At 36.8% G+C, this 26,070-nt stretch overlaps 1 protein-coding gene across 7 annotated transcripts in view; it reads right to left on the bottom strand.

Annotated features, from left to right (window-relative positions):
* The window catches only part of ST7 (suppression of tumorigenicity 7), a 233,750-nt gene that overhangs the window by 182,118 nt on the left and 25,562 nt on the right, over positions 1 to 26,070 (bottom strand). The window lies entirely within an intron of this gene.

Genomic DNA, 26,070 nt, shown 5'->3' with positions numbered 1-26,070 from the left:
GAAATTTAAATATTGGCTTTACAGCAACTAACCACAAAGATATCATGCAGATCGGGGTTCTTGGTTTTATGCAGCAAGTGAAACTTTTCAAGGGAATTAAGAATATCAGAAACGAGAAAAATTAACTACCTTTAAAAATAACTACAGAACTCATTGTTTTTTCTCTATGCTTATGCTACACTGACAGATCAAGGGCTGTACACTCAATCACAATTATGTAAAAATATGTATACTATTGCACACACATTCTGGACATAAAAACATACCCACAAATATATCCATATATTAACAGAAAAATAACATTGTAAGTGCGTAGAACACTGCTTGGCACACAGTGAGCTCTCAAATGTTAGCAATTACTTTATTAGTTATGTTGCAACTGTTATTCAAATGTGAAAACCACAGCTCTAGGAATATATTATCAATTTGTATTTCTCTTATCCCATTCCTTTGGCCTTATTTTTCTTCCTTTTGCCTTATGAGAATTCCCGTCCTTTTCTAGAGTAACTCAGTCATTTTAAGGCTGTGTGCACACACCTGTGTACACCTGTGTGTCGTTGGGCACATAGGACCCATACATTTCTTTTCAATCTACTCCTGCAAAGAAATAATTGAAGATATTGTTATTTTGTCTCTTGACTCACTTGATAAATAAAACTCTTCCTGCATTGCCTTTACTCTTAGAAATCTGGTTTTTTTTTAAAGCTAGAAATATGCAGACTTTCATTGGAGTATCTATCCAACACAAGCAAAAAAAAGAAATTTTAATGTTTAAAAAAAAAAAATGCACAAAAAGAGTGTGTGTGTGTGTGTGTGTGTGTGTGTGTGTCTATTCCCACAATCCCACACTTTTAAAATCGTATAAAATAGGAAATTCAAGAGCTCAAGTTTCCTTTCCATCCATTCATCCAAGGTATATATCCAATATTTTCTTACATTTACAAAGACATGTTTTTATATAATGTAGTTTTTAAACATTTTTTTTTTAAAGATTTTTTATTTATTTATTTGAGAGAGAGAGAATGAGAGACAGCAAGCACATGAGAGGGGGGAGGGTCAGAGGGAGAAGCAGACTCCCTGCCGAGCAGGGAGCCCGATGCGGGACTCGATCCAGGGACTCCAGGATCATGACCTGAGCCGAAGGCAGTCGCTTAACCAACTGAGCCACCCAGGCGCCCTAAATTCTTTTTTTAAAAATATTTTATTTATTTATTCATAAGAGACAGAGAGAGAGAGAGAGAGAGAGGCAGAGGGAGAAGCAGGCTCCCAAGGAGTAGGGAGCCCGATGCGGGACTCGATCCCAGGACCCCAGGATCATGACCTGAGCTGAAGGCAGACGCTTAACCATCTGAGCCACCGAGACGCCCTAAACATTAAATTCTGATATGAATGTGGAACTGCAAACTACCATCTAAAAATATCATTAATAGCTTTTCTGGTCAGGATATGTAGATCCATCTCATCCTTTTAATGGTTGCATAATATTCTATTGTGTGGATATAGCATAATTTATTCAAGGTAATTTGACCTTTGCTTACTGAAAATGCTAAACCATTATGAAGAAAGTGCAATGATACTATATAAGATAAAGAACAAATATTTTGTTGTAGGAAAGAATAACAATAACTAATATTTACTGAATATTCATGATGTACCAAGTACTTTTCTGGAAGTTTTACATGTATTAACTTATTGAATCTTTATAACAACCCTAAGATGTAGACACCTTTAGTGTCCATATCTGATAGAGAGTGAAATAATTTGCCAAGGTCACACAAGTACCAAATGATAAGCTGAGATTCAAACCTAGGTCATCTGGTTCCAAAGTATATGCTCTTAACCACTCTTCCATAATGCTTCTTGAAAACTAATAAATACTTAAAATTACATTTTAAGGTATCCACTAAAACAAGGAAAATAGAAATCTACTGAAAATGTGGAGAAAAATATTCTTAAAAGAGAAAGGTCACCAGAGAAAGCTAAGAATGACAGAGGACTATGCTGAAAAAATGCAGGAATTAAGAAAAATGCATCCCTCCCAAATCATTGGTCATGGCAACAACCAATGGAGAATACCAATAATGGTGTTGAGATGTAACTGTAGGAAGTGCAAAAGGGCAATACCCTTCAAAAGGGTTGAAACCAGAATATTACCTTACGTAAGATCTATTTTAAATTGCATACCAGATGTTGACACGAATAGCCACACAAAAGGTGGACGGGTGTGGCCAGTAGAAAGGCAAGAGGAAAAGTAGAATGAGAAAGTGATCCCAGGTAAGAGATATTTTCCATCCGAGGCCATAATCTATGTGCAATAACTGCTCTGCCAAGTCATTGATGTAGCTCCTTTCTTCACTCACAGATGAGGTGTATGTATGCATCTATAAGTGCACTTTCCTGAGTGCCTAAACCTACTGCTTGGTGCTGCCTTCTGAGAGTAAGTTAAAAGCGGCAATATTTTTCAAGATGTCAACTTTTTAGAGAACTATAACAGGGTCAGTATGTTAAAAAACATTAGGTATCTCACTTGCCAGTAAAACTGGACACAAATGACCACCTCTGACTCCTACTAAGGTTTCTATAACCTCTGGAGGCCTGAGGTATTTCTAAATACTTTAGAAGGTTGGAATCCATATCAGGGAAGGCCCATCTTTGACAAAATGGATTCCAAAACCTTATTCTGCTCTAATTCTCTCCTCTAGGCGGTTGGCATGAGCTCAGAGAATAAAGACAAATTTTCATGTGTTGCCTAAGGAAAATATAATGAAATAAAACTGATCTGATATCTTCTATGCCCCTCCAAAAAAAATCACATACTACATTCCAAAACCAAAGTGATCTTTGAATTACCAGTTCTGTCTAATTATGCCTATCTGCCTGCAACCTTAATTAGTAAAGTGAGTATTGTTAATTTCAGGATAAAATGAGCAATGAAAGGAAAGATCAATATTCAAAATAATTTAGTGGCCAAAATCATCATTGTTAGATCAGAACACTGTTGATAAAGAAAGATAGTAGGGAAAATCTTAAACCCAAGTCAATAGTCATTTTTAGAGGAAACCCCACTCATAAATCACTCAACAACTCTTTCCTGGGAGCCTGCCATTCTGCGCTCCAGGGGTACAGCCAAGAACAAACCCCCTCCTCTATGGAGCTCATAGTCTGGTGGGTGAGACAAACAAATATGTAATATGTCAGGGGTGGCATGTGCTATAAAGAAAGGTATGAGGAACTCGAGGCTGAGGAGTGACTGAAATTGAGGGTTATTCAGCTAAAACTGTCAGGTAATGCTACCCTTAAAAGATGACATTTTCAACAGAGACCTGAAAAAACTGAAAGGAAACCACATGGATGACATGGAAACCCTGTGGGAGAAAGAGCAGTCCAAGAAAAAATAAATAAATAAATCTATTCTTGAGTCATTAAGAATCATTTTCTACTTCATAACCCCTTCAGTGCTATGATGATGTCATTAAGTACAAAGTGGTTATGCTTCATGAACTGTGCTGACAGTAAAATAAATTCTCTTTTCAAATCCAAAAAAATTCACTCTCCCATGAACTGAAAACATATGCGTTCTTCTCTTTGCAGTTTACTAGAGTAAATATACCTATATTTGCAATTATGTAAATGTTTATAAAAATCACCATAGAAGACAACATCCAAAATAGCTTCCTACCACATCAGAAAACTAAATTAATTTATCTATTAATGTTGTAAGAACTTAAACCACATATTCTCCCTAGAGTACGCACAATAACTAATTTTGAAAGTGTCATATCTGGAATTTCCCTGGAGCCTTTGTTCACACTAAAGTTTCCTTAGTATTCCTCTTGATGTCTACTTAGCATGTTAAAGTTGTGTGTCTTTTGGAATACCACCTATATGTTTATAAAGTATTATCTAAAAACAACATAGAAGTCGTTTAGTGGCAATATATAAACTACAGAAAAATGAAAGAATCAATGATTCTGTTCTTTGGAAAATAGGTACAAATTTCTAATTGAAAACATACTCATAGTAAAGCTCCCTGTAAGCTTTTGGAAATTTCAGTTCTTTGCATTTGGCTATGAAGTGTGTCCCTTTCTGCTTCTACAGAATAACACACATAGAGTTAGCCTTCTAAAAGGTAAGTCTATCTTATTTCAGAGCTGTGAAACAAAAATTCTGGTACACTAATCTTATGAAAAAAATTCCAAATATACATACCACATACACACACACACACACTTATACTTGCTTTAAAGAAACACTAAAACAAGAAAATATGGATTTATAGAAAAAAGGATTTGAGGCAATTATTTTAAAATGTTTTATCTTCAAAAAGTATTTTCCACAAAAGTCCTTTACATAACAAGCTCCTAAAAGTTACATTTTAAATTCTTAATCTCACAAAAATTTTACAATTTGGTACCATATTGTCAAAGATCCACACACACATCAAAAGGGATCATTTATAGAGAATGTAAGTAGAGCTGAATCTAAATGCACACTGGGATTTTGTCATTATACTGGGTATGCAAGGTGGGTCTCTGCCCTGATGGAAAATCTTCCAAAGCCTATGTTCTTTAGTTTAAAAGGAATCTGTCAGAAAACAGTGTTACCATTACCCAAAAGTTCAAATTTAAGGTAGTAATAAATTTTGAATTAAGGTGATTAATTTTTTAATTTGCTCATAAATTTTGGCAAAGACTCATGTCCTGTCCTCCTTATCATCACCTCACCTCCTAATCCCACTTTCACCCACCTGATCCAAGGGAATCCCCCACTTATTCACCAAGCAACCAGCAACTATGGTTAGTCTAACCTTAACTTTATTTCCAAACCTGTACCAATTTACCATTCAGAAACTAGAATTTGGGAACAAGGTTATGTAATTTAAAAAAGAAAGAGGCTAGTTATTCATCTGAAATTTCCGGACACATTAATACTCAGAAAATTTGGGATAAAAACTGAAATTCTCCAATTACCACATGATGTCAACTCTATCTAAAAGACTGAGCCACACACATGCACGAAACGACTATCACAATGCCAAAAATATTTTCTAGAAACCAGAAGCTCTCTGTAGACGGTGTCTATATTTTATTCTCTGTGTGGCATAATCTGAACTCAAATGTTTGTACTCTAAACCTTCTGGCCCAGAGGGGAGGCATGAGAATTAATTACGGATTGCATTTTATTTTAAGTCTGTTTGGTTATGACCCAAACTGAAATAGAAAAAACAAGGGTATATCTGACAAATTCCCTTAAGTGCTTATCCTAAATTAACCAAAATTTGCATACAACAAATTCATACATCATATTTTTAAAAATACAAACACAATCAACATAATTTTTAAATTTAAATGCAAAATATTTTAAACAATTCTACATGGCTGGACAATATTTTAAATTTAATTTTACCTGTATAATCCATAATGAAGCAATAGGCAGGGAAGCGGGTATTTTCCAAAGTACAGCACTATCAGACACAAAATGAAACAGCTCCCTGGACAGGCAAACTGCTCTGGGGAAAGCCTCCTGCCATGTGACGTTAAGCACACACACACTTCTGCTTATCTCGAACTCAAGCCACAACTGACGTGGCTCTGCTCTCCTCTGCCTGTTCTTTTAAAGTCATCTTAGAAAAGTCTCTCTTAGAAAAGAACCGTTATTTCTTCTCATTTCATTCCTGTATTATTAGTTTAAAACTAGGGGGGAAAAATTCTCTTCTTTCTCTAAGTGAAAAGCACACAAGATACCTATACTTCATCCTAGTACTCAATGGTACAAACCCATATAACCTGAAAAGAGTAATTGTCCAAATTTTTAAGAAGAATATAATTTTGCCATTATGTCCATTCATTTGAACGTATGCACATTTGATCGATGTGAAACACATTGGATTAATTTGTAAACAAACCTAATAAAGGTGATGAAAGAACAATTTTTCAAAGCAGATCTAAAACCTTTGACTCATTTGTCTGAGTCCTGAAACAGACGTCAGATGGAAAGGACATATGGTCATTCCTGAGACAGACTCTTATCATCTGACATAATCTTTAATGTCATTGCCACATACCCTGAGCCATCTTTTCCTTCATTGCCAATTGTTTTGATCTTGAGCATATCCCTGGCTAAAACTTTAAATAAACTTTAACAGTGGCTACTTCAGCTTGATACAATTTTTTACGTTGCCCAGAGACAAGATATAAATAAATAACCTTTAAAACACTTTATCAGCTTTTTTTGTTTTTTGAGCAACTTGAATGGCTGGACAATTTCCAATTTAAATATATATTAGATATATATATAATATATAATATATATATTAAATACTCCCCCAAATTGCAGCTACTTTAAGAAAGATAAGGTATTGGTTGTTTAGAGTGGTTTTGTTTTGTTTTTATTTTGCTACTTGGAATAAGTTTCTCCATAAGATAATTACAAATTGACAATACTATAAATATGATTTCTAATTTTCCACTCAATATCAAAAGTATGTATCCTACAGAAATCTTAAAAATTCTGGGCTCAGTATCATCATTGAACAGATCTCCCCAATAATTTTATGAAATAAATGAGAAAGCATCATTTCACGCAGCCATCTAGTCAATGTTTCACTACCATAAGCAGATCCCATTACACCACGTTCTGCTAACAGTCAAAAGCTGTTAATTCTCAACAACCTCACCTGCCACTGCTGCTGAGCAGCCCTGTCTCACTTCTCAGGCCTTAATTCTCTTTATCTTAATCTAGAGTAGAGATTAGAACGCTTTCCATGAGCTATAAAAAGTTGATATAGTTTCTTCCTGGTAATTAAGATGTGCACATGGTTAAAACAGTAATGCCATAATTGTTTTTAAAATGGTAAACTCGAAATGCCTAATAATAACTGTCTTAACTTCCACAAAACTTACAAGTGTGTGGAAACACTGATAGCCATTATCAGATGTCACATGAAATGACATTTTATGCCTTTCACAATTAGGAACTGTTAGCTTGGCTTTTAAAAATTCCTATCTAATTATTTGAGTAGCATTATTTTAAGAGCAATTGTTTTATTCTTATCCTAACTTTATATTTTATAATTCTTGTTGAAATTACAGATGTTTTAAGGAAATGCATTTTATTGACAAAATGAGAACATAATAAAAAATCCAAACTAGAAGGTACAAGACAGATGGATAGATGGGCAAACAGCTATAAAATCCACAATCTATAGGCTAAACTCAAAAAGACATGAAATAACGAGTGTTGAGAATGTGGAGAAAAAGGAACCCTCGTGCACTGCTGGTGGGAATGTAAATTAGTACAGCCACTGCAGAAAACAGTATGGAGGTTTCTCAAAAAATTAAAAATAGAAATACCATATGATCCAATAATTACAACTACTGGGTATTTACCAAAAGAAAACAAAAGCAGTAACTGGAAAAGATATACGCACCCCTATGTTCATGCAGTGTTATTTACAATAGCCAAGATATGGAAGCAACCTAAGAATGGATAAGGAAGATGTAGTATGCATGTTATACACACACACACACACACACACACACACAAATACTACGCAGCCTTAAAAAGGATAAGATTGTGCCACTTATGACAACATGGATGGACCTAGAGGGTACTATGCTAAGTGGTGAAATAAGTCAAGACAAATACCATATGATTTCACTTGTATGTGGAATATAAAAAACAAAACAAATGAATAAATAAAGAAAACAAAAAGCAGAATCAGACCTGTAAATACAGAGAACAAACTGAAGGTTGTGGGGGCAAGGCGCCCATCTCCCTGATGGGCAAAATAGGGGAAGGGGAATGGGAGATCCAGGCATCCAGTTATAGAATGAATAAGTCACGGGAATAACAGGCACCGCATAAGGAACACGTCAATGATACTATCGTAGCACTGTATGATGACAGACGTTAGCTACACTTGTGGTGAGCCTAACATAATATAGAGAGAAGCTGAATCACTATATTCAACACCTGAAACTAATGTAACATTATATGTCAACTATACTCCAATAAAAAAATAAATTTTTAAAGACCTACAATCTACAGTTAAGTGATTTGCCACACCTCAAAAAGCCAGCAGAGTGGTTAAAAGCCAGGCTTTGAGTCAGACAGGGAAGGTTCAAGTCACACCTTAGCCACTTATTAGCTGGATTATCTTAGGCAAGTTTTTAAATCCTCTGAGCCTCTGTTGGCTCATAAATTGACAAAGGGCCCATGTCAGTGCCTTTATTTATGTAAATACAGAGCTAACGTGTAAGTCGTACTTACGTGTACCAGGCATTGTCTTACATCATGTGTTAACTTATTTAACCCTCACAACAATCTTGTAAGGTATTGTCCTCATTTTAGAAATGAGGAAACTGAGGCATGGAGGGTAACTAATCACTTCACTAAGGTCATACACTGAACAGAGCAGAGCCAGGGTTCACCCGAAGCAGCCCAGCTCAGAGTCCTATGAGACTCGGCCTCTACAGAGCAGGTGATCAACAAATGGAAGCAAAACAAGAAAAAACATTTCCAAAAACTAAGATCATTCTTTCCAATAAAACCAATCCTGCAATTTCCCAAATACTTTAGTTCAGAGTTAACAAACATTCTTTTATGGTCTATGTTCAATTTCAACATATGGAAAAATTAAACAGAACCAGAATGAAAGAGGTAATGTTCAAAGCCATTGTGACAGCTTAAAATGAGAGCTGTATTACCCAGTTAAGCAGAAATAAGCACTCCAGTGCAGAACGCTATAACCATAAAAGGGCCAGAACTACTCCCAGCACTCCCAGCAACCACCAAGTCCGTCCCTCTCTACTTTTCAGTTCTCCAAATGTCACAGTATATACCACTTTCCTGGCCTGGGTTTGAGCAAGTTCCTCTAACTTCACAGGTCACTCGGGAGGAGGGTCTTTAATTAGTTCCCCTTACCTTCCTCCCCAAGAAACTTCTCTCTCCCCATCTCACTCTCAGCAGAGGAGACTCGCTGGTAGGTCTAGATGCAGCCCCCCCACACCATCCCCGGCAACAATTACATCATCGTCCTCTCCAACAAGTAGCGACAAGTCATCGGAGTCACAGGTTCTTCTCAGGTCATCTGTTCTAGCCTATGGCCCAGGTAGGGATCACTGTCCTAACTGCGACTTACTGACTCAGCAGCACCCAGGAACCCCACGTCAGATTCCTGCTATAATTTAACCTTTCATGCCCCAGGCTGGAAGAAGCTGGAAGAAGCATAGTTACTGAATCAAGAGACCTAAGGCCTAGCCTCAACACTGCCACTCATTTCCTAAGTCCTGGAACCTCTGTAGGTGTCCATTCCCCTCACTGGTAAAATGAGGAGGTTGAACTAGATGATCCTTAAAATCTAATTCAACACCAAGGATCTAGAATTCTACCGTAAACCAATTACAGCTGGATGAGAAAACTCGAGTAACTCCCTGCAGGTAATTGCTCCTCCTCCCCTAGTCCACACCATCCCCTCTGAGATCCTGCTGGAGCTCTGGGAACAGCCCCACCTCGAGGGTGGGAAACCAGGGAGCCAGTGTATCGTCCAAATCCAGTGCATTTACGTTGAATGGCTGATGCTCCATGGGAGCCTCCAACTGTTTACAGGTATACTGTTTCTCTCTAGACAGGCCCCCCAGTAACTCTGCTAACCAAGAGTTAGTAGACAAACACCCACAAACACCCACAGAAATAACTGTTGGGAGGCCCTGCCTACTGGTTCAGGGTAAAGGTCAGCCCTCTCAGACAACAAGCCGAGTGCCAGCAAGAAAGCTTCTGGGGATGCCTGGGTGGCTCAGTCAGTTAAGCATCTGCCTTCGGCTTAGGTCACGGTCACTGGGTCCTGGGAGCAAACCCGGAAGGTGGGCATTCTGCTCAGCGGGGAGTCTGCTTCTCCCTTTCCCTCTGCCCCTCCTCCCTGCTAGTGCTCTCACTCGCTCAATCCGTCTCTCTCAAATGAATAAATTAAAAAATCTGACCAAAAAAAAAAAAAGCTTCTGAAAGAGACTCCTCCTTCCAAGACATGATTGAGATGGCCTAGACAGGGAGTGCCAAGTTTTCTGTAGATGATAGTTCAGGGGCTCTCCTCTCTCTCCTTTTCAGGGCTTTCCTACCTGGAATAGTTCTTGATATGTGAGTCCATAGCCCTTCACCCTCCCCCGAAAAGGAGAAAGAGCATGACTCCTACTTCACTCTTCCCCCTTAAACCTGACAACCATAATCTTACCATAATATTTACGTCATATTTCGGACCCATTCAATAACTCACTTTATTGCACATTTTAAAACCCCAGAGGTAGATCATAAATGCTCACCCTGTTTTTCCACGTTGCAAAAATGATAACATGGGGTTTTCCCTCTGGTCTCTATTCTCACCCTCCTCACCAACAACTCAGAGTTGAGTCAAAATGCCTTAATGTTATGCCTCCTCCCAACTTCCCCTTAGTCTAAGTCAGAACAAATTTCACCTAAGATGTTGCTGCTCTCCCAGACTTCTTACCACCCACTCCAGCCTGCATCTGCTTCAGCATTTCCTTTTCATATTCTGTCTTTCTTCCTTGGCTTTGCTTATCAAACCCCAAGGCTACCTCATGGCCTACCCCATAATATGAGAAGGCTCCACTGCAAAAAGGATTCTCTGAATGAAGAAGATTCTAACGGGTGAAACCAACTCCTCCCGTGAGTGAGCTACCCCCATATCTCAAAACTTTTAAGTAAGCTAAGACAGAGGACCATCAAGGACCAACCAGGTCACAAAACAGCCCTACGAAATAAGATGGGAACTCAACTGCTCAACTCAATACCATGACCCAGACCAGTGCCATACAATCTCTAAGACAAAAGTTAAAAATCACCGGCAAGCACAAAAGCAGAATTATGACTAAAGGCCTAGTGAAACCTGATTGAAGATCCACCTTACCAAACTCCAAACCTTCAGATAAGCGCTCTTTCTGGATAGAAAACACCTGTTGGTTATGCTTTAAAAGAATGGTGGCAATGCTGGTATGATACCAAACTCTCAGAGGCTGAAAGATTCAGACCTCCTGTAACATAGCAGGGCCACCTTCCTTATGTGAGCCCCAAGAGAGCTGACATCAAGTAACCACAACTGGGAGGAGGGGAGAAAGTAACTTTTATAAGAGGTATAGTCACCTAATCATTGATTATTTTACTCTAGTGAAAGATGACTGTAAAAAGAGACATTGGTTTAAATGTTTAAGGCTAACCAATAAAAAAGAACATACATCAATTAATCTTGATGTAAAATTGTCATAAGAAACATAACTGAAGTTTTTTAAATGCCTGAGAAAAACATGAAAGATTAAGATTTTCCTCCCACAATATGGACCCAACCATAAATATATTTGTTCATTTTACACTTTTAAAATGAAGGTCACTGTATATACATTTGAATCATAGCTCTCGTGGAAAGATCACAATCAAAATCCATGTTTCTAGAACAGAGAGGTACCCAAGCCAGACATATCCCTCTATAGAAAGTTTCCTTAGGCAAACCACAGACCTTCCTGTGTGATTTTAGTCTGTTCATCTAGCTGGCAAAAGGAACTGGTAGAAAATATGCAAAGAAAGTCATGAAAAACAGTCATGAATGGACTATTGTGGGTTAATCTGAAGGCAAAAAAAACCACAAAAAAACCCAGTGGAGAAATTCTTCAAGAAATACGGTAATATTTAGCTCGTTTTTGGAAAATCATGAATTATCATGATAATTATCATTATCAAGAAAATCATGAATTATCCATGGTACTCCAAAACATAAATCATTCTTGATGTTTTATAACAAGGGTCAGTACACTCTTTCTATAAAGGACCAAACAGTAAATATTTTAGATTTTGTGGGACCTTCTGGTCTCTGTCACAACTCCTCAACTCTGCCACTTTATTGCAAAAGTAACCATAAACAATACATAAACAAATGAGGACAACTGTGTTCCAATAAAACTTTACTTATAGACCGTGAAATTGGATTTCTTAAATTTTCATATATCATAAAGTATTTTTCTTTTGAATTTTTTTCAATCAGTTAAAAATATTTTTTTATAGAAACACTGTTATTTTGCAAGCCATACAGACAGGTGGACCTCAGATTACAGTTTGCTAACCCCTGTTCTATAATCTTTACTATAGTTGATCTGGCTTTTCTCTGAAAGAGTTCTGATCTTCAATTAGGTCTCTGCCATTAACAAGACTCACAGAGGTAATAGATTCCTTCAGGGCTGGGATTCAAGAAAACTTTTACCACAGCCCCCTTCACTTCTAATGACACCATGAGTATTGATAGCCCACACTACTTTGTTCATTCCCTTTACATTAGACTTAGTGGTAAATGCTAAATTGACTTGTGAGAAATCAACTACTTTCAAGGACAACAAAAACATTTCCAACCCACATACATGTCTAGCCCTCAAAAATTCTATAAAAAACGGAAAGCATTGGTAAAGATTTCCAAATCTCCTCAATTATACTACAAGCAAAAAAACTTTATATGAAGTACACTTATAGTATGAAATACAAGTAATAGCTAGCTAGTTTGGTATGAGAAAATCTGGCACTGTTCACCAACAATAGCTGAAAAAGAATTCTTAAGAAACAAGACACTTAGATTTCAATCCTCACTGGACAGTTTAACTGCTTTGGTTGGCCTTTCTACAACAGTACTTCATTTATGAAATTAAGAATAAGTTTTAGATTATTTCTGTGGTCTTTTCCAGTCCTAAAATGCTCGTAATGAGCTACACTACTCATGATATCTGACCTAGCCCACTGAGAGTTTCAGCATTTTTTCACTTTTCATTATCCTTCAGATAAGAGGCAGATAATTTCCTCTCTGCTCTTTTATCTCTGGCTTTTTGAAAGGCCGTTGGAAATATATTTCTGATCAGGACAATTGCAGCTGTCTCAGAAATAATCCAGTCTTAACACAGATATGAGTGAATCAAGAGAAAATACAATACAGTATAACATTTGGAAGATGTTTCTAGAGACAGACATTAGTGCCTTCTGCAACCATAAAATATCCAAGTTGTGGAGCTTCCCACAACAAAAGCATACAATCAGGTCCTTTAGCACCACAGAAATTTGTCTTCAAAATTGCTTCACTTTCCCACAATAATCACATCCTTGGTCCAAACGAACCACTGCAGTCTGACTGCAGAATCAAGCAGACCTGGATTAGTCTCTGACACTGCTGCTTATAAACTGGAAGTTAGACACCTCCAAGCCTCACTTTCCCCTTCTGTAGAACAGGGATGCTATCCTGTAGAACAGGAAGGGATATATACATAATGGTGTATCAATACTGATGTCTTTGGAAAGATATCTGCAACACTGTTAGGTTTGAAAAAATAATGTACAAAGCAATAGGAATAATATAGCATTTTGGAGTTTTCTGGACAAGCATACAGTGGAAAAAAGGAAGGAAATTCTGACATGTGCTCCAATGGATGATCCTGGAGGACATGATGCTAAGTGCAATAAGCGAGTCACAGAACGACAAATACCATATGATTCTACTTTTATGAGGTACCTAGAGGAGGAGAAGGGTAGTTGCAAGAGGCTGCAGGGAGCAGTACCTCAGTTTTCTCAAACATGAAATATGTGAACCTCTCAGCAACCTATTAACCATACTTCATATCTGAGAACACTTATAAATGGTGAAATATCAGAAATTAGTAGTATTTATTATTAAATTACCCTTATTGACTTTTTTGCTTAAATAACAAAATATCTCTGAAACATTTCTATTTATGGTCTATATATTTATGTTTAACAAACAAAATGCATCAGCTTTTGAATATGTAAAATGCCAAATTAAAGATAAAAGTATAATAAATATCTGTCCTTTGAGTCATTCTTTATATGGTACTCCATCTTCTCAATCCAACTCGGACTTTTTCCCAGGACCTTTTTTTTAGCAGAAACATGCCCTACATACTTTTCATGAGCATAATTTATTTTTAAATTAATGTCTGGGAATTCAGCATACTGTATCTTAAAACAGTGATCCATGTTAGTCATTGTTTCCACAGTCCACCAGCACTTGGGCAGGAAGTGTGATATACAAAGAAGGAACTAAATCTCATAGGGTCTTATCAGTAATGTCCTTTAGCATTTCATAAAAATTTGATACACTATCTAATCATGAAAACTGGAAATATTTTTATATTAATGATAATAATCAATGTAAAGACAGAGGAAAAACAGGGACCATTTATGACTCATTATCACAGGAGATCACTAAAGGTGAAGTGAGTCAAAACTAGAGCTAGCTAGACTTAGGATCGATAGCTCTTAGATTTTCTGGCTCTATACAAATGTTAAAATAATACCAGATTTTATAGGTACATAATATGAATTACTAACATCGAAAATCTGTTCTTATAATAAATCTTAAGTAAATAATGATCAAATAAAATGGAAAAAGTTTAAGTTATTTTGTCAATATTATTATGTATTAACAAATACATTCCACTTCAGTGAAATTAGATTCAAAGGACTTACATCTTAATATTTCACTGAGAATGTAAAAGATTCTAGGAATGTGTGTTTAAGAAAAAAAAAAAAGCATACACTGAGGATAGATGATATAACAAGGAACAAAATACAGAGGCCAGTGAACTTCCAGGCATTATACAGCAGCAAAACACTTAAAGATCGCCATGTTACAAAAATATCTCAGGAAATCAGAAGATAAAACATGTTAGGTTCCCATATACTACTTACCTAAAATACCCCAAATTACATTTGAATCAAGTCTTTATAGAAATACAGATTAAAGTATCATAAATGTTTTCTTTTACACAAAATAGCCCATGAAAGATAAGTCATCTTTTTAATTGTTTACTGTAACTTATGTATTTTCTTAAATTGGGTACTATTTTTAAATTATACTAAAGCACTTATCTCTAAAACATCACAAGATAATTACAAAGGCTCATAGACATTCCTTAACATTTGCCATAAAGTATAAGTACACTAAATGTAAAAAATTACTATAAAAAAGAAAAATGTTTTATTTCTGTAATCAAAAGTCTATTTTCAGATATTCATCAACTAGAAAATGCCTATTCAGAGACAGATTTCTTAACAGGGCATAGATTCTTTAGGTCATTTGGGGGATAGTTCAATGTTAGCTTCTACATTTTTCTCTCTGAGCACAGAACAAGAACTTGGTTGCACAAGTCCCCTAGATCCACTGAAAGAATTAGGGGAAAAGTATGTGGGAGGCAGAAAGCTTTTAAACTTAGAGTCAATGCCTAAGGACTGAGCCATTCTTTTTGGTAGTTCATTTCAGTACTGGAGTGTAAATGTTCTTGTGTGAATTGACAAAAAAATATAACTGCCGAAATTATATAATGCTATTCTAGGAATACTTGTTTTACATTTTCAACAAAAGAAAGTTTTCAAAGAAAAAGAAAGACAAGAACTAACATTTATTGCATTCTTTATTATGTGTTAAAGACACTAGAACACTATGATAGAAACCTTCATGAAATCTTGATGGACTCTATGTTAAAAGGCATAAAAAAGAGTCAATCAAGAACTCTAAATTATTAAAATGCCTATCTTTCCAGACTTAAAAAAAAAATGTCTATAGACTGTTCATTTCTTTTCAATATACACAAATATTTCTGAATTAAGAGATTCAACAAGCTGAATATTTCATTGTGTCTCTCCAGAGACCATGGGCAACATGATGAAGTAGTAAAATTCTGAGCCAATGTTTAATACAAAAATAAGATCAAAGAACTCTTTACCTAACTCCCTCGACCTCTATCATTGTCCAGGAAATCATTTTCAGGACAGTGAGTTTTTTTCTCAATTAAATAATTTTACTGCTATATATCCAAAAGGCAATCGTTTTCCATCTGGATCAAGTTATTCTGTCAAAAATACAGTATCCATATATTTAATATTCATCCATATAAATGTAAAGAAACAGAAAGAATGAAGGAAGGACCTAAATAGAATTTATAAATGAGATATCATAAAAGTCAGTCTTCTCACCTTAAAAAGTAGACAATAATAATGGCCATATCATTGTAAGAGACTCTGACCCCAGATTTGTAGACAAATGAAAGTGAAGGATCTCTAAACAGACAGCAGTCACCCTGCAAAGACACCCTCCATGTGACATGAATCAAATAAGTAGCAATTATGACCTACAGACAACCCATGTAGAACTCCTTCCTAAGAAACACAAAAAAATAAAATAAAAATAATTTTTTAAAAAGCTTTGCAGTATGGGGCGCCTGGGTGGCTCAGCCGTTAAGCGTCTGCCTTCAGCTCAGGTCATGATCCCAGGGTCCTGGGATCGAGCCCCGCATCGGGCTCCCTGCTTGGCGGGAAGCCTGCTTCTCCCTCTCCCACTCCCCCTGCTTGTGTTCCTTCTCTCGCTGTGTTTCTCTCTGTCAAATAAATAAAATCTTTAAAAAAAAAAAAAGCTTTGCAGTATACCACAGTGGCGGGAAAAAACCACATTCTAAAAAACTAATTCAGTAAATGCATTTGGCATTGTAGAAAAAGGAATATATTTTATATTATTTTTGATTTGCACAATTTTTTCATTCAGTGGTTCATAATGAGGGGATCTGCATTTAACATACAGGTGCAAGTGCACACACACACACACACATACACTCACTGCAACCCTTAGGAAGCTAGCAGAGATTCTATATACCTGATCCACTTGAAATAGATTGCATTAAAAATATATCATGCTCTGGGTGTTATGCACAAACAATGAATCATGGAACACTACATCTAAAACTAATGATGTAATGTATGGTGATTAACATAACAATAAAAAATTTAAAATATATATATATCATGCTGTCAACTAAAAGTAATTAACAAAGCTTATAAATATAACCAATTATTGTATAAAAACAATATTGTATTAGAAACTTGAAATCCTCCCCCCAAAATAGATATTCTTACTTGATCTCCAACTAAAATTACTTAAACTTTAATATTTAAGAAAGTATGTTCATATAACATCTTTTCAGATTTCCATATATTTATATTTTATCTTTAGGCAAAATAAAGACATCAGATTATATTTTTGCTAGAAACAAGATAAGGACCATTACTATAGCATCGAGGGGAAAAATAAAGAAAATTGGTTATCTTTTTCTTTTTTAATATACCCCCTATATTGACATTAACGCAACTATCAATCTACTACCCATAATTACCAAAAAAAGCGTAATAACACTAGACTGTATCAAAAATGGTCTCCAGTTAGTATGACAGTTACACAAGAAGTACCTTCTCCCAAGCTTGGCCCAGGCTGTCAACAACCCACACGGATTGCTTTTGAAAACATCGTTACTTGGTATCTACAATTCTAGCACCTTCACTAACTACTAGTCCTTTCTGTAACTCACACAGACATAAAACCCTCTGGTTCCAGCTCACTTACCAAGTGAAAGGTTCCCTTCCAGAAAAACAGATCTGTGCTCCAGGGACCATAACAGAAAACAGCAGTAAAACCATTCACCTGCACTTAGCATTGGTAGTATCTTTTCTACCTTTTTCTTTCAGGTAGAAAGTGGCCTTTAAGTTTGGAAATATATTCTGTAAACACATGCATTCTTCTACATAATACAAGCAGTTTGACTAATTTGTCTTTTAAAGCAGAGAGAGGTGAATACTGTCTGGGTGAGGTTCAGCTGACCAAAACTACATCTCCTGTTGCCTTCCATTCATTTGCAACAGAAGAGTTGTCCAATCATCCCCACGGATTTTTATACACACTAGATAAGGTTCCAGTTTCACTGCTTCTGCACGAAAGAAACATCAAATAGCTTCTTCAGCATTTTTCAAAATCAATATTCAAATGTCTTTCAAATCAGTTGGTGCAGAAAAGGAATCCTAGATTCACAACACCATAGGCTACAAAACAGAAAAACCTTATAGCCAGAACTTTGGAGAATGTGTTCCAGATGTCTGTTTTGCAGAAGAGATAAATCTTTGATTGCTAAGATTCCTAAATTTAATATAACTCTTACCATTAAAAAGATCCAACAGTATTTCTCAGTGAAGGTGCTATGGGTATTTTAAGCAGGATAATAATGCAGTTAACATTCCTGGCCTCCAAGCATTAAAAGCCAATAGCACTGACCAGTCACTGTGACAGCACAAAGCCCGCACACACATTCCCACATGGCCCCTAATGGCACAGCAGCACCCTCAAAACCTTAACAACATCTGTCCCTACCATCTTAAATAAGTCACACAAAGCTACTGAAGTAACTGGAGATAAAATGAAGACGATGTAAGATATAGGACTAACGCCTAAAGGAACATCCTGCTTGAAAAGGTCCCAAAGGTCACTCTGCTTTTTGGTCCACTTGTTTCTCCCTCATAAAAATATTAAAGTTACCTCTAAGCTTGTGCTGTCCAATACGGTAGCCACTAGCTACATATGACTATTTATATTTAAATTAAAAATTCAGTTCCTCAGTTGCACCAGCCACATATGCTCAACAGACACTATATTATAGAAAATTTCCATTATCAGGGAAAGTTCTACTGGACAGCACTGTTCTAAGTCTTCTAAGTATATGACAAAGCACAACACTGACATTTTGAAGGCAGTGCACAGCAAAGATAGAATTCTTTGGTGGCAATAACAGAAAGCACGCATCTCCAAACTCTTTTTAACATTTGGCTTTGGAACAAAATTCCAGACATAAACATTAGAAACAGAAACTTCAATATTAGTATCTACAGAATGGATTCAAATCAGTTGGTGCAGAAAAGGAATCCTAAATTCACAACACCATAGGCTACAAAAGAGAAAAACCTTATAGCCAGAGCTATAGTATCTACATCACTTTTTTTTTTTCTTCAAAGATTTTATTTATTTATTTGACAGAGAGAGAGACAGCGAGAGAGGGAACACAAGCAGGGGGAGTGGGAGAGGGAGAAGCAGGCTTCCCGCAGAGCAGGGAGCCTGATGCGGGGCTCGATCCCAGGATCCTGGGATCATGACCTGAGCCGAAGGCAGACGCTTAACGACTGAGCCACCCAGGCGCCCCTCTTTTTTTTTTAAGATTTTATTTATTTGAGAGAGAGAGAGACAGTGAGAGAGGGAACACAAGCAGGGGGAGTGGGAGAGAGAGAAGCAGGCTTCCCGCCAAGCAGGGAGCCCGATGTGGGGCTTGATCCCAGGACCCTGGGACCATGACCTGAGCCGAAGGCAGACGCTTAACGACTGAGCCACCCAGGTGCCCCTCTTTTTTTTTTTTTCCTTAAACACACATTCCTAGAATCTTTTACATTCTCAGCGAAATATTAAGATGTAAGTCCTTTGAATCTAATTTCACTGAAGTGGAATGTATTTGTTAATACATAATAATATTGACAAAATAACTTAAGAAACTTTTTCCATTGGGCGCCTGGGTGGCTCAGTCGTTAAGCGTCTGCCTTCGGCTCAGGTCATGATCCCAGAGTCCTGGGATCGAGTCCCACATCGGGCTCCCTGCTCCACGGGAAGCCTGCTTCTCCCTCTCCCACTCCCCCTGCTTGTGTTCCTGCTCTCACTCTCTCTCTGTCAAATAAATAAATAAAATCTTTAAAAAAATAAAAAAAAAAGAAACTTTTTCCATTTTATTTGATCATTATTTACTTAAGATTTATTATAAGAACAGATTTTCGATGTTAGTAATTCACATTATGTACCTATAAAATCTGGTATTATTTTAACATTTGTACAGAGCCAGAAAATCTAAGAGCTATCGATCCTAAGTCTAGCTAGTTCTAGTTTTGACTCACTTCACCTTTAGTGATCTCCTGTGATAATGAGTCATAAATGGTCCCTGTTTTTCCTCTGTCTTTACATTATTATCATTAATATAAAAATATTTCCAGTTTTCATGATTAGATAGTGTATCAAATTTTTATGAAATGCTAAAGGACATTACTGATAAGACCTCCATTTTAGAATACTTTGAGGAGAGTTTAAGAAAGGGATTATTTACAGTGGTGTGGAAAGAGTATAAGGTAATCACAAATGATTGTGCAGTACCCTAGGACCATTACCATCCCCAAGATGAAAAGAGCAAGAGGGAGTTACCAGATCAGGAAAGTGAAAACCATACAGAGACAGTAAAAACCATTTGGAAATACTATGGTTTTGGTGGAAGGAAACAGCCAAATGATTCACTTTCTCTAGGTCTTCCAATCTCCAACCAGCCTTCTTCCCACTGGCTAAATCCAACCAGAAGACAGAAGACAAGACATCTGACTAAGAAAGTTCGTATCAGTCACCACCGATGGCAGAATGTAAGGGTATAGAAGAGTAAAAGTGAATTTGAAAGAGAAAACAGAAGATTATCCGTACATTATGCTATCTCCAATCATTTATTTAAAAGGGGGATTTTATATTTGCTATATTCCCAGCATCAATTTCCCTACAGTGAAACCACTATTAGCACATCATGTTTAAGAGCTACATATTTATTTCCCCTTGCAATTGTGGTTCTTAAGACAGATCTTTTCCATGTCAAAGTATTCCCTCTAATGTTTTAATGAACTCATTAAATGCATTTCAATAGCTTAGTAGTCTTTGGTATAAAAATAACACTAAAGTTTTTCTCTTAATCTAAAAACACTACATCCATTGGTTTCTTCTTGTTTTCTTGTTTGATGGTAAACAGACCTTCTCAGATACATCTAATATATTCCATTATAAAAATCTGGCTAGGGCCCCTGGATGGCTCAGTCGGTTAAGCATCTGCCTTCAGCTCAGGTCATGATCCCAGGGGCCTGGGATCGAGTCCCGTGTAGGGCTCCCTGCTCCGCGGGGAGTCTGCTTCTCCCTCTGCCCCTCCCCCCACTCATTTTCTCTCTCCCTCTCTCTTTCTCAAATAAATAAAATCTTTTAAATAAATAAATAAATATTTTTTTTTAAAATCAGGCTATATTCCCCCAGAGAATTACATTTGCTTCCTTGGTCAATGATTCTATTACTTATTATATATAAAAATTACTGGCCAATTAGACATTATATATTTTGGCAAATAATTATGTCTTTAAGTGTCTTTGACTTTTAGAAAGATGTCTTTGAATCCCAGAAAGTTAAGTATATATTTATTAATCAAGACCAAAACATCTTCCTATCTATTTGCTCCAAATGAAAGTTTAGAACCTTGAAAACATTATGCTAAGCAAAATAAACCAGTCATAAAAGGACAAATATTGTATGATCCCTTTTACATTAGGTTCCTAGAGTGGTCAAATTCACAGAGACAGAAAGCAGAATGGTGGATGCCAGGGGCCAGGAGCAAGAGAAATGGGCAGCTTTAGTGTTTAATGGGTAAAGTTTCAGTTGAGGAAGATGAAAAAGTCCTGGAGATGGACAGTGTCAATCACTGCACAACAATGTGAATGCACTTAATGCCACAGAACTGTACAAAGATTAAAATGGTAAATTTGATATATGGTGAGATATATAGAGATATATACACACAATAAAAAAAGAAAATTCAGAAATTAGGACATCAGCCTTAACTAAGGCAAAAAATTCATTTAATATCTCTACTTGCTTTTCCTATCTAAAAATACCTTTTACAATATAATCAAAGGGTATCACTAATTTCTTAGCCAAATTTCTATCTTCAATGTATTTAGAATTCCTCCTATTGTTGGGCTTAAAGTTTCTACATGGGAGGGCTCAATTTCACCCCTGATCCTTCGAAACAAACTCTACTCCCCAGCCCTAGTATCCATTCTTAGAATAAAAGTTTATGAAATCCCTCAGAAGCAGTCTTTAGATTACCATGCACATGGCCCATGCAAGGTACTGAGGTTTCAAAGATGATTAAGTCAAGATTACTGCTGTCAAGGAGCTCAATTAGTGGAAGATATAAAAATGACTGGATAATATTTCCTCTTCCCCAAATTCAAGCAGGTAGTCAACCCTGCTTATTGCCTCAGGGAAAGCACGTATCAGGATGGAAAAAGTAGGAGCCTAGGAACCTTTCAGGCTTTGTCAAAACAAAAGACAAATTACTTATCACAGCTCCAAATAGAAACTATCAAATATGCATCAGTAGTAGAAAGGATAAATAAATTATGGTCATACAATCCATTGGAAGTACTACACGGCAATGAGAATAATCAAACTGCTGGTGCAACATCATAGATGAAACTCAGAAATAAAATGTTGGGGGGGTAGAATCCAGACAGAAAAGAGTATGTACTCTATAATTCAGTTTATATAAAATTCAAAACAGATGAAACTAATACATGGTGAGAGAGTAGTAACCTTTGAGGAGGGTGTTTAGGTCAGGGTTAGTGATACAAAAGGGCTTGAGGAAGCCCTCTGGAGTGCTGGACAATGCTCTACCTACTAATTTGGGAGACGGTAACACAGGTGTGTACCATGTCTTCAAAGTTAATTGAACTGTATATTCATGGTTTCTGCTCTTCCCTATATATGAATGTTATAGTCAATAAAAATTTTACTTTAAAAATCTCTGCTCTCATACTCAGGGGAGACAGAGTAAAGTATACAGTATGTCAGATGGTGGTAAGGGCTATAAAGAAAAAAACAAAGGATAGGGTACAAGGAGTGCCAGAGTATGCAGATGGGTATGGAAAGGGATTTCCCACTTTCAAGGTCAACAAAGGCTGAACTAAGAAAGTGATATTTGATTAGAAACCTGAAAAGTGAGGGTGTGAGCCCTGTAGCTTTCTAGGGGACAGTGCATAGAACAGACAGTTCAACCTACGCTTCTACATGGCAACCTACACAACACGGAAGGAACTGTCCACCTATTTTCTACCTTCCTTTCTTATTTTAATGCAAGTGTAACAACCTAGATCACTGTAACATTTTTTTTAAAAAGGTTGTTTCCCCATGTGTATACACACCAGAACAAAACAAAACAAGATAAACCCTTAGAGGAAGGGGATTCGCAGGCACAGACACAGTGAGTATGCGGAACAAAAGTCAAAGGGATGAGTTTATTCAGACTAGAAAGAAACGGATCCAAACTGGAGAAAGAAAGTTGAAAGAGAAATTACTCATTTTTGCTTGCTCAGTCACAGTAAAGACAAATGTTAAACAATCACCAACCTCCCCACGCTTGAAGACAACACACACACACACACACACACACGCACACTTTCCAATTTTCTGTCAAGGATCACCAGACACATAAGGAAAATTTCTAACAGAAAAGTGACAAAAACAACAAACAAGACACTTAAGCAAAAAGGCGCATGGAAGACACAGAGACAATAAAAATTTTAAAAAGGTATTTTAAAATATATATTTTCGGGGCCCCTGAGTGGCTCAGTCGGTTAAGCATCTGACTCTTGATTTCAGCTCAGGTCATAATCTCAGGGTTGTGAGATCAAGCCCCGTGTGGGCCTCCACACTGGGCATGGAGCCTGCTTAAGATTCTCTCTCTCTCCCTCTTCTTCTGCCCCTCTCCCCTCTAAAAAAAAAAAAAAAAAATATATATATATATATATATTTGTATATACATATACATACACACACACAATGTGTATATATATATATATATATACACACACACATATATATGCATATATATAATATATAAATATATAAGACATATTTGGGGGGCAAAAAAGATGCTATTTTTTTTAAAAGATTTTATTTATTTATTTGAGAGACAGAGACATAGCAAGAGAGGGAACACAAGAGAGGGAATGGGAGAGGGAGAAGCAGGTTTCCCGCCGAGCAGGGAGCCCAATGTGGGGCTCGATCCCAGGACCCTGGGACCATGACCTGAGCCACCCAAGTGCCCCAAAAGATGCTATTTTTAAATAGGGGGTGACAGAACTGTACACTTCAATGGGTGAATTTCTCAGTCTATAAATGATACTTCAATAAAGATAGTGAGGCCATGACCTCAATTCCCAGGATGCGGCCTGATGAGCATGCTGAGGAGAGCTGCAAAAAGCTAGCCACTAGCTACATGTGTCTACTGAGCACCTGAAATGTGGCCAATCCAAGTTGAGATGTGCTAGAAGTATAAAGTACACACTGAATTTCTTAGTACAAAAAAATATATTGTAATTACCTCATTAATAATTTTGTATATTCAGTACATGTTGAAATGACAGAATTTGGGTATATTGGGTTACATAAAATATATTCACAAAATTAATTTCATCTGTTTCTTTTTACTTTTTTAATGTGGCTTCTAGAAAATTTTAAATTTCATATGTGGCTCAAGTGTGGCTTATATATTATATTTTTATTGGATAGTACTACACTAGATAATAAGTTCATTGAAGACAAAGACTGTATCTAAATAATTTTTGTGTTCTCCAGGGAGCCTAAAGCATAGTAGACCCTCAATAAGTATTTGCTAAATAAATAAATAATGAATGTTTTCACAGCACTAGTTCCCAACCATGTCATTTTGAGAGTGCATTCTGGAAGTGCATCCAACCTGAGGCAAGGTAGACAGTTAATTCAGGTAACTTGAATTGCCTATTCTTATCTTCTGTTGATTATTTAAAAGTATTTTTGGTATACTTCATAGATCACAACTTACCCCCCTCATATGTTCTTTTAGTACAACAATCATTTTAATCACTAGCCTCAATTATTTCAGTAGCTGTGATCACAGAGATTTCTAAAAATAAGAAATGAAGAAATCTACCGCCTTATCTTTTAAAGTCTGCCCTCTAGTGTTCATATTATTAGAATACATTTGTCCACAAAGATCAATTTGCTTTACAGGAAAACTTAAAGTAAATTTAACAATGAAATCTGCACACAACAGTATGTTACAAGACTCAGAAAAACACAGTAAAAACAAAATATTGCAGATAGCTAAAATACTGGCCTCAAGTGAACCAGTTTAATGAAAGGAAGTTAAAGAGAAAATACCCCTCAGTCTCACTTTCTAAATATCAATAAATATTCCATTTTATTAAAATGGACAAACTTGCAACCTAATTTCCCACCAATATCACTTCCAATATACCCAAATAAACACTCTACCAGACTGATCAAAGTAACTCATAACGTTGGGATATGCACTGATCCAGGAAAATACTTATGAGTCCTCCTATAGAATTATAAAAATATCTCAAGTACTTTGGATTTTTATAGGTCAGAACAGGGCTTAAATAGCCAGCAGCCCTAAACCAGCAAAGGGGAAAAATAATGCATGGTATTAGGACTGGCTACGAAATTTCTGGAAAATAAGAAAAGAGTAGTGTGCTCATGGTGGGGTGATTCCTAGTACCAGATAGAGACTGACTCCAGAAGTGAGAAGCCCCTGGGTGACAGGCTTCCTGTGAGGTCTGTCTGAGCAAGTAGTAAGGTCAGTAATGAATCTGCAGAACTGAGTGCCAAGAGCAATCTTATGGGAAATAATATTTACAAAGTTCAAGGGAGTGGTGCAGAGTCAAGAACCCAAAGCAGAGGCCAATTTTCAGTGACAAGGATAGAACATCCAAGGAGGAGCAGTGTTCTTGCTGCAGCCTGGAAGAGCCAGGCCAGTGATGCCACAGCAAGTCCAAACGCCTGAGGAGGGTGCAAGACAGGATGCACGCTCCCAGTGAGTCACTCCTGCCAATGGCCTCATATCCCTCAAGCATATCCCAGCTTCATGGGGACTCCCCTAGAACCCAGTTCAATGCCTCAGGATGAAAAATATCCAAAAATACCAAACCCATTTAGATGGCTGCACATAACATGCTACCACTCATTTATAGCTTATAGCCCTTCTTTGAGGTGACTATGAGGATAATGAAGAAGAATTCTCTAGGAAGGCTGAATTCCAAATAATACGTTTGTTCACTTTGCAAGAAGAGAAGGCCTAGACTCAGAATCTTACATAAATTCCTGGGCAGTGGCTAATGTCCTGCTGAATAATCAAGAACTTGAAAGGAGTAATACTAAAGGATTGGTGGCTAGGAAGTCGAAAGATTGGAGAATGTGGATGGACTGACCATTTGAAAGGGCTCAGAGGATGAGAATGTCCACACCAATTCTCAGTAAAAGGCTCAACTGCAGAAGAAGTTCTTAATCATCCTCAGTCTCCTTTG

The sequence above is a fragment of the Halichoerus grypus genome, chromosome 12, assembly GCF_964656455.1.
Source record: "Halichoerus grypus chromosome 12, mHalGry1.hap1.1, whole genome shotgun sequence".
NCBI classification, from domain to species: domain Eukaryota; kingdom Metazoa; phylum Chordata; class Mammalia; order Carnivora; family Phocidae; genus Halichoerus; species Halichoerus grypus.
Note: the sequence above shows the minus strand (reverse complement) of the source record. Positions and strands in the feature narration are given on the sequence as shown.